We start from the raw sequence: 9,615 nt of genomic DNA on the forward strand, positions 1-9,615 counted from the left end.
TTTTTAAAAATTTAAGCCAATATTTTTAAATCAGTAGATCCCACATGAAATCTAATTTTTTTTCTTGAACAATCACAAGAACTACCAATACTATCTGGGCTCATTTTCAAATCTACCCTTCATCAGCTAGAGCTGGGTAGTGGAACTCACCATTAGCAAATGTTGATTTTTCACAGCCCCCCCACCTCTCCCAGTGGAGGCCTGTGCACTCCCACTTTTATTCATTCACATGACTTGCATGGCCCCTGCAAGCTTTTCTGTTTTTGAGTCCCAGACAATGAGATAAAATTCAAACTCTTACAAATATCCTCCAAGGTTATCCTTTCTTACATCTACACCTTTGAATCTTACTTTGTTTAACTAATACAAACTCCTCCCATCTCCGCCCCACCCCCAATAGATTCTTATTGACTCAAGCTCTTCTATCTTGAATGCACTTACCTTTCTGTCTTCCTACACCAATCTCCAGTCATCAAATTCTATTTGATACTTTCTTTCAGGATAGTATCTTAGCAGGACCTACATTCTTATTCAGTAATGATTATTGCCTGCGACACTAGCATTTATCAGCAACTCAAGAATAATCTGTCATTTCTCTCTATATTTACCCTCCCCCCCCAGTCCCACCACACACACACACACACACACACACACACACACACACACACACACACACACACAGCTTCTTAATGCACCATGGTTGAATTGAACTGCGTTTATTTATTCACATCAATTCTCCCCCATCAAATTGTTTGAGCATAGGGTTAAGGTCAGATTTTTAACTTGCTCTTAATCTCTTATTGTTCCTGGCCCAAGTTCTCCCATGTAGTACACAATCAATAAGAGAATGATAAAGCTTCTTTACCTGAGAAAATGTCAGAGACTTGTTGAAGGAATTTTAGTCTCACAATTCACAGGAGAAAGTAACTAACTGGGGTTGTCATATAGTTACAGATGAATAATTTTAGCCTTTACTGGATTTCTTCTCTGTGTAAAATTGTGGTAAGAGTAATTTTTCCTATTCCTAGATTAGGATGATATAAGTAAAGTCCATGTGAAGGGTGCATGGGTGGTTAAGTGATAGAATGCTCACCTTCCATGTGGGAGACTCGGGTTCGATTCCCAGACCATGCAGCACCCCCGCCCCCGTCAAAAAAAAATAAAGTGCTTGTGAATTCAGGAAGAAATAACAGGTTCAGACCACATATTGAAGATTAAAATCTGAATATGAAAATCCACTTTAATTGCAAATGCACATCACTAGCAGTGGCTTCTTTCCATGGGAGAGCATCTTAAGTATTTTATGTTTTCTAGTGGCTTAAACAATGTACATTTTTTATCACACATTTTCTGTGGATCTAGAATCCAAAGCAGTTTAGTTGGATGCTTTGGCTCTTGGTCTCCCACAGGGCTACAGTCAACTTAAGGTTCAACTGGGGATGTTTCCGAGCTTACTCTGGTGATCACTGGCAGAATTCATATTCTTGCACATTTTTGAAGTGTCTTAGTTTCTCAGGAGCTATTGGTTGGGAGCCTTCCTCTATTGCTTGCCATGTGGACCTCTCCATAGGGCAGCTCCCAACAAGGTAACTGGCTTCATCAGAGGCAATAAGAGAGAGCAAATGGGAGTGCTAGCAAGATGGAAGTCACAGGACGTGACATTCCATCACTTGTACCATATTCCAGTGCTTATAATATTAGGTTCAGCCAACAAACAAGGGGAGGAGATTGTACAAGACCATGTATACCTTGTGGTGAGGATCACTGGAGTTCATTTCAGAAGCTGTCAACCATTCTTCTCTTTCTCCACCTGTCTCTTGACCTGACTAGAGACCATTGTCCCATTTGTGCTTTTGCAGGATGCTCCCTTAACAAAGGTTTGTAGGAGTAGGAAATGATCATTTGGAAGAGTGAGAGGTGCATTAACCAAAGCAAACCCCTCTAGGGTACACTGGGTGAGCGATGAGAAGGGAAACTTGACACAAGAGGTAGGGCAGTTACCATTAATAGGAACTGCTTCCGTCAATTACTCCATTAATCTAAGTATTTATTTCACTCTTATATGGAGCAAATGAACTCAACAGGCCATGTGAGATCTTTAGTCCCTAATTCCACGGATTTTTTCTTTATTATGAAGACAAGATTCTAACCGCATACGAGGATATATGCTAAAGCCTCCTATTTTTTACTCTTTAATGTAGCCATTTTAATATTCCATAGCCCATCCATGATTTATCCCTATGTATACATTTTCTTATGTGTCATAGTAAGTACATAATTTCTTTTCACTTCGAAGTATATTATATGAACTTTAACGAAAGATGGTTGTACAGGCTCAAATTTTAAATACGTTCCTGTGGAGACCCAGAGCTTGGGACAAGTGGGGATTGCCGTGAAAGTATGGGGATGCCCAGAAAACTCTGGCAGGGTTGATGAATGTTTTGCAACAGATAATGTGTCCAATACCGGCAGCCACAGCATGGCCCCTGCTAGAAGCACTGCGAATGGCCACCAAGGCAGAACAAGCAACAAAAGCTATAGCAGGCCATTTGGAAGGGATTGAGGAAGCAAATGATGAAGTAAATCCACCTCTGTTTGCAACAATTCCAAAGGTTGCCTCTTTACTATGAGGAGCTAGCGCTCAATTATGTCATTATCACTTTGTTTTAAATTTAACTAATGTTTTCTTTAGTATTCCCTTACATAAACCCAATCAACCTGCTTTTGCCTTCACCTAAGAAAGAGAACAAAGGACTTTCACTGTACTCCCACAAGACTATTTACATAGCTACACCATCTGCCGTAGCCTCCTGGCAAAGGATTTAGCTAAATGGAAAAGTCTCACAAGTGTATCTCTACTTCACTATATTGATGATGTCATGTTAACTAGGAACTATCTTACAGAAGTAAAAGAACCCTCAGGCTTCTTAAGAGTATGGGATGGGCAATTAATCTCCGCAAACTGCCATGCCTTGGCTTCCCTGTCAAATTCTTAAATGTTGTATGGTTGTGTAAGACAAAAAATATTCCTTTTGCAGTAATGGATAAGGTATAGTGTTTTTCTTTACTGCATATGCCAAAACAACTAAAGACTTTCTTAGGGTTGTTGGGGTATTGGAAACCTTTCGTTCCAGGCTTAGCCCAAATGTTGAAACCTTTGTATATGCTCATTACAAAAGGTTATACTTGAAGATGGGAGGACCTCCAGCAGGCTGCTTTTGAAAAAGCACAAAGGGTAATAGCACAAGCACAAGCACTGGGGAGGGGGGTCAGGAGCAAGGGGTAGATCCAGCCCTGCCCTGTGAATTGGATATAGCCAGCACTGATCTTAGCATTGGGTAGGGTCTGTGGCAGAGGCAACATTCTAAACAAATGTCCTTTGGATTTTGGTCACAATTATGGAAAGGGGCATACCTGGAAAAGTAATTGTGCACTGCATTAAAGTCTTATTGCAAGAAGAAGGACAGGTGCAAAGATGTCACCTTTAAAGTAACCATCCCTATTCAGGGGTGGATAACTGACACAGCTTCTAAGCCACACTCTGGCACTGCCCAACCGAGCACACTGACCAGATGGAAATCCTACCTGCTACAGCACAGCATTTTCAGTATCAGCCCTGTAAGTGCAGAAAGGCACGAGATTCTCTGACCAGTGTTCATTATAGAAGATTTAACAGCTAAAGTCTCTACACCTGAAATAGGTGTTGAAATGCCCACTGTAAAAGGCATGGGTACCATTCTTAATTCTGCTTGGTACATTCATGGTCCACCAGTGGGCAGCCTCCCACGTGGACAGCTGTGGCAGTACAACCCCGTACTGACACAATAAGGTAGGAGACTGGTGCTATGCAAAGCAGTCAATGGGCTGAGTTAAGGGCAGTATGGATAGTAATAGTGCATGAGCCAGTAGACACAACAGCTATCTATACAAACAGCTGAGCTGTTTATAAAGGCCTTATGACCTTGTGGCAACCTGGAAGCAGAAACACTGTGTAGAAAAAACTTTAACTACTGCAATCCATAGCAGTTAATTCCATTTCAATTAATATCATAGCTAATAATGAAAGCACTGTTATCTCTATGTACATTAAGAAGCCAACATTTCTGAAACATATGACCTATGTTTTGCCCTGAGTACGATGTCAAACATTGTTATTTCTACATGGACATTTGTTGCTGGCAGAACAAATTCGTGTTCATTGGGTCATGTCTTTTTTATTCATGGCTGTACATCAAATTATTTTGTCAACATCACTTTGATCAATCAAATCCTATTTGTGTAGTATGTATTCAAAGCTTCTGGATGGAGGGTAAACAAAACTGTGACCATGGCTCCATTAACACTACACTCCAACCCACTGAGCTAATCAGCCCAGAAAGTCAGCAATAATTATAACTCAGATGAATTGCAAGAAGATACTGATTAAAAAGGAAGAATGGATGGAAAGGAGGAAGGGAGGAAAGCAAGAAGGGAGGAGGGAGGGAGGGCGTCAAATGTATAATGTATAATCATCTGTTAGAAATGTGGTTTAGAACTAAAACTTTCCATATGTTGCCATGGTATACCTTAAGATTCAAAATTGTAATGATACTGCAATCTTGGAGCTAAATTAGAAGCATTAAAAAATAAAACTCCTGAATTCCCTTCTTACAACTCCTTGGTAGCAAAGGAGGGTTTGGGGTCTTTTTAAATGTTCAGTTGTTGCTCCAAGCTGCCTTACTCATCCCTGAGGCATGAAAGGCCTGAAACTAAGGCAGGCAGATTTCCTAACATTAAATTTGTAACATAAATAATCAATATGCAAATCCTCCGCTTTTACTATATACATTAAAAGATCTGGGAGGGTTCCCAGAAAGAATCTTCGTTGAAGTCCAAATACTGCAGGAGAGAAAACTGCTGTGTCTAAGACAATAGAACCATTTCTTAGTTCTTTATAATAATGGACCTGCTTGATGACCACAAGCCCTGAATTCTAGAACCCTTAGGACTTCTCAAAATTTTAGGACAACAGAGATACTGTCTTGGCACAGAATGACAATTCTAGAGGAAATAGTAAGAAAGTTTATAGCCCATGTAACAATACATTCTCTGGAAAATAAATGATAATGCCCTTGGTTTCAAACATTGGTACAGAAATTCAAGAGTCATATTACACATGCGTTTAACTTCCTAGAATTTGATATATGCAAAAAGATTGCTTTTTAAAAATTTAATCCTTGATCTTGAACTTCAGAGAAACCAGATCCTGATATTATATGGGATTTTCCAAAGTAATTTTGGTCTTATTCAATTTTTGCCCTAAGTACTAAATTTCTAATCTAATTCCCACATGATAGGATGCTGCTGCATTGTTGTAGAACTAAAACTGGTGATGGGCTGTGTGGAGGAATGAAAGACCTGTACCCAAGACCACTCTCTTGGGTGATGCTATACAAGTATAGCATCAAGTGACATGAGTCTTACTTTTTGTCTGTAAAATGGAGATAAAAACTATCACCTTCCTAACGTCATAGTAGGGTTCTTATTAAAATCAAATTACATAATAAACATCATAGTGTCTTAATTTCCCAAGGCTGCCATAAAAGTACTGTAGACTGGGTCTTTTAAAACAGCCAAAATTTTTTGTCTACTAGTTCTGAAGGCTAGAAATCCAAAATCAAGTTGTTGGCAAGGTCATGCTTCAATCAAAGTCAATAAGGAAGAATGTGCTCCAAGTGACTCATACCTTTTGGTGGTTTGCTGGCAATCCACAGTATTTTCTGCCTCAGTCTTCACATGGCATTTTCCCCTCCTTCTGTACCCAATTTTCCCATTCTTGTAAGGACAGTTGCCATGTTGACTTAAGGCCCATGTAATCCAGTATGGCATCCATCTTAACTAATAACATCTTCAAAGATTCTATTTCCAAAGATGGACACATTTATAAGACTGGGAGTTAGGATTTGAACACATCTTTCTTGGGAGATACAATTCAATCCGTAACAGATAGTATGTGATAATTGCAAAATACCATTTAAATGCCAGATATTATTATCCTATTATTGATTGTTATTTATCTGGTGGTTTTTCTTATTCTCAATATTACAATTTGATTCCTGGCTTAGGGATGCATCATGGAAGGATTTGTTAAAACCAAGTTAAATGAAATCCATACTCTGAGAAGTGAGTTCAAAAGGTCCTATATGAATCCCTTGATTTAACACCCTCAATCCAGGTCAGAGGATGAAGTAGCTATTATTATCTACTACCAGGCCCTTAAGGTATCATTGCCTATATTTTCAGTAGAGTTTCCTTATGTCTGTTTGAGGCTATTATGTACCCCAGAAAAGCCATGTCCTTTAGTCCTCATTCAGTATTGCTGTGTGGGATCTCTGTGATTTTTTCCATGGAGATGTGTCTCCACCAATTCAAGGTGGGGTTGCTTACTGGAGTCCTTTAAAAGGGAGCCATTTTGGAAAAAGCTTTAGAACCAACACAACTAACAGAGCCAAAAGAACAGACAGAGCCCCAGGGAAGCCGTTGAAGAAGTCTGGAGAGAAAACTTGCAGACATTACCATGTGCCTTTCTAGCTGAGAGAGAAACCCTGAGTATAATCAGCCTTCTCTTCCTGGATGCCCTAGTGTGGTCATTTTTATAGATTTGCCTTAATTTGAATATTTTCATGGCCTTAGAACTGTAAACTTGCAACTTAATAAATTCCCCTTTTAAAAAGCCATTCCATTTCAGGTATATTGCATTCTGACAGTGTTTAAGAAACTAATACATTCCTTAAGTGTTGTTTGCCTGCCATTTTATTTTATTCCATGAGACAGTTATATAAAAAAGGTCATTTTCTCCTCTCATAGATAATTTATAAGACAATGATGAGTGAGAATTTCTTTGTTGATTCAACATGAGTTACCAGGACATAAATTTCTGAAAATAGATAATAAGTGTCCTGCTAAAATAATCCAAAAGCAATAGCACAGAAGATAACTCTTCAAGTCTTATTAGGAAACAGTCTACTAGATATGATCCTGGTATATAGTTCTTTCAATGTGCTGTTAGATTTGGTTTGCTAGTGTTTTGTAGAGGATTTTTGCATCTATACTCACAGGGGATACTGTTCTATAATTTTATTTTCTTGTGGAATTTTATCTGGAATATTAGAGCGATGGTTGTCTCATAGAATGAAATAAGGGTTGTTCTCTCCTCTTCAATTTTTTGGAAGAGTTTGAGCAGAATTGGTGTTAACTCCTCTTGAAATGTTTACTAAAATTCACCATTGAAGTCACCTGGTCCTGGGCTTTTCTTTGTTGAAAGGCTTTTGATTACTGATTCAATTTCTTTGTTATTATTGGTTTGTCAAGATCTTCCATTTCTTCTTGAATCAGTGTAAATAGTTGAGTGTTTCTAAGAATTTTTCCATTTCATGTTATGTTTCTAGAAAATTTTAGATTTCATCTAGTTTTCCATTTCATCTGATTTGTTGTTGTGCAGTTGTTTATAGTTTCCTCATATAATCTTATTTATTTCTGTGGATTGTAGTAAAACATCCCCTTTCATTTCTGATAGTTATTTGTATCCTCTCTTTTCTTCTTTGTCAGTCTAGCTGAGGGTTTGTCAATTTTATTGATCTTCTCAAAAAACCAACTTTTGGTTTTGTTGATTTTCTCTGTTGTTGTTTTTAAGTTGATTTATCCCCCATTTTAATCCTTGTTATTTATTTTCCTCTGCTCAATTTGGGCTTAATTTGTTCTTTTTATAGATCCTCTAGTCATGAAGTTAGGTCTCTGAATGAGTTCATTCTTCCTTTTTAATGTAAACATTTGGAGCTATAAATTTGTCTTTCAGTACTGCCTTTGCTAAATCCCATAAGCTTTTGGTAGATTGTGTTTTCATTTTCATTTGTCTCAAGATATTTCTTAGTTTTCTTTGAAATTTATTGTTTGACCCATTAGTTAGTCAAAATTGCATGAATTTCTACATATTTGTGAAATTTCCACTTCTCCCTCTGTTACTGATTTCCAGCTTCATTCCTTTGTGGTCACAGAATATGCACTACATGGTTTCAATATTTTTGAAATTATTTAGATTTATTTTGTGACTTAACATATGGTCTATCCAAGAGGATGATTGGTATGCACTAGATAAGAATGTATATTCTACTGCTGTTGGGTGAAGTGTTTTATATATGTCTGTTCATTCTAGTTGGTTTATAATATCATCCAAGTCTTCTATTTCCTTACTGGTCTTCTATATAGATGTTCTACCCATTATTGAAAATGTGTATTGAAGTCTCCTACTATTAATGTAGAACCAACTATTTCTCCTTTCAAATCTATCAATATTTGCTTCATATAATTTTGTGCTCTGAAATTATGTATATAGATGTATATTCATTATGTATTATTGTTGAATTGACCTCTCGATCAATATATAGTGGTATTCTTTGTTCCTTGTAATGGTTTTGTACTTCAAGTCTATTTTATCTGATACTACTATAGCTACCCTAGCTTTCTTTTTGTTACTATTTGCATGGTATACTATTTTTCCATTCTCACTTTAACCTATGTGTATCTTTGAATTTAAAGTCTCTAATAAAAAGTATATAGTTGTGTCTTACTTTTCTATCCATTCCACCAATTTCTGCCTTTTAACTGGAGTGTTTAATCCATTTACATTTAAAGTAACTACTGATAATGAAGGACTTTCTTATACCATTTTGTTATTTGGTGTTTTTAAATCTTATGCCTTTTTGGTCTGTCAATTCTCCCATTAATGCTCACTGTCATATTTATTTGATTGCATTGTACCATTTTGAGTCCCTTTTCCTTTCTTTCTGTATACATTTTCATCCATTTCCTTATGATCACCATGGGACTTTATTTACCATTCTAAATCTATAACAATCACATTTTATTGATATCAACATAACTTCAATAGCATATACATCCACAGTTTCTATATCCTTCTGTCCTAATTTGCAAGCTGCTGGAATGCAATATACCAGAAACAGAATAGTTTTTTAAAAGGGGAATTTATTAGATTGCAAGTTTATAGTTCTAAGGCTGTGAAAACATCCAATATTAAAACAAGGCTACAGAAATGTCCAATCTAAGGCATCCAGGAAAAGACACCTTGGTTCAAGAAGGCAGATGACGTTCAGGGTTTCTCTCTCAACTGGAAAGACATGTGGCAAACATGGTGACATCTGCTAGCTTTCTTTCCAAGCTTCTTGTTTCATGAAGCTCCCCCAGGGGTGTTTTCCTTCTTCATCTCCAAAGGTCTCTGGCTGTGTGGGCTCTGTCTCTCTCTGTGGTCCTGAGTTTCTTTCCAAAATGTTTCCTCTTTTAAAGGATTCCAGTAAACTAATCAAGACCAACCTGGAATGAGTGGAGTCACATCTCCCTCTAATCAAAGGTTAATACCCACAATTGGGTTTGTCACAGTTCTGTGGAGATAATTTAATCAAGTTTCCAACCTACAGTACTGAATAGGTATTAAAAGAAATAGCTGCCTCCACAAGATGGATCAGGATTAAAGCATTATTTTTCTATGGTACATAATCCCTTCAAACTGGCACACCTTCCATCCCCCACCATTGCGTTGTTTGTATTACAGATTATATCTTT

Source organism: Tamandua tetradactyla, chromosome 8 (genome assembly GCF_023851605.1).
Source record: "Tamandua tetradactyla isolate mTamTet1 chromosome 8, mTamTet1.pri, whole genome shotgun sequence".
Taxonomy (NCBI): Eukaryota; Metazoa; Chordata; class Mammalia; order Pilosa; family Myrmecophagidae; genus Tamandua; species Tamandua tetradactyla.